Genomic DNA, 1,000 nt, shown 5'->3' on the forward strand with positions numbered 1-1,000 from the left:
GTGATGTACGGCTCGGCCTTGTGCTTGGTGATGTACGGCTCGGCATTGTGTTTGGTGATGTACGGCTTGGCATTGTGCTTGGTGATGTACGGCTCGGCATTGTGCTTGGTGATGTATGGCTCGGCATTGTGCTTGGTGATGTACGGCTCGGCATTGTGCTTGGTGATGTACGGCTCGGCATTGTGCTTGGTGATGTACAGCGGTAGCTGCCCAGCAGGCGCAGGGTTTGTACTGATGTTACTAGAGGAGGTCTGGACTCTGCAGTTATGGGGTCAGCAGAGCAGTGGGGACTTTTCTATCCTCAGCACTCGGCCCCCCCACTCTGTAACATTACGGGGTCTCCCCTTCATGGCTGAGTTGCTGCGGCTCCTTCCACTTCTCAATTATAATCACTCACAGATGATGGGGAAAATTCAGAAGGAGAAATGTCAGGAATGGATTTGTTACCCCGGTGGCAATTACAGGACGCGCTGGTATCAATGAGATCTGCACCTCTGACCACTCTGTCATATGATAGTAAAGGTAGATGCCATGCAGGGGGACCCAGAGGTTATACACTGGGGATCGGGGGCCGGAGGTTATACACCAGGGGTGTCGGGGTCGTGATTCGGGGACCTCCTATGTCACTGGCAGAACACTACATGGGCCCTTCACAGTCCAATAGCTCCTCATAGTGCACACTTCCTTCTGTTATGGAGGTGGCCGTTGCCCCCTTTCCCCTCGGTCCTATCTGCGGCCGCACAGGTTGCACCAATGATATGTCCGCCCCTGTCCTATGTCCTATAACGCCCTTAGGGCCTGCTGTAGGTCTCTGTTATCTGAGACGTGTGGTGTGGTACTACTACAGACAGGCTTCAGGCCTGCAGCTCTCTGCTGTCACCATGGCAATGTCTGCCCTGACTACAAACAAATGGCAGTGAGCAGGAGGCCGGGCCTTGTCCCTCTGCAGCATGTGAATGGTTGCCCCCGGCAACCCATAGACTCCTATTACTACTGGTGG

This window comes from Anomaloglossus baeobatrachus, chromosome 7 (genome assembly GCF_048569485.1).
Source record: "Anomaloglossus baeobatrachus isolate aAnoBae1 chromosome 7, aAnoBae1.hap1, whole genome shotgun sequence".
Classification (NCBI taxonomy): domain Eukaryota; kingdom Metazoa; phylum Chordata; class Amphibia; order Anura; family Aromobatidae; genus Anomaloglossus; species Anomaloglossus baeobatrachus.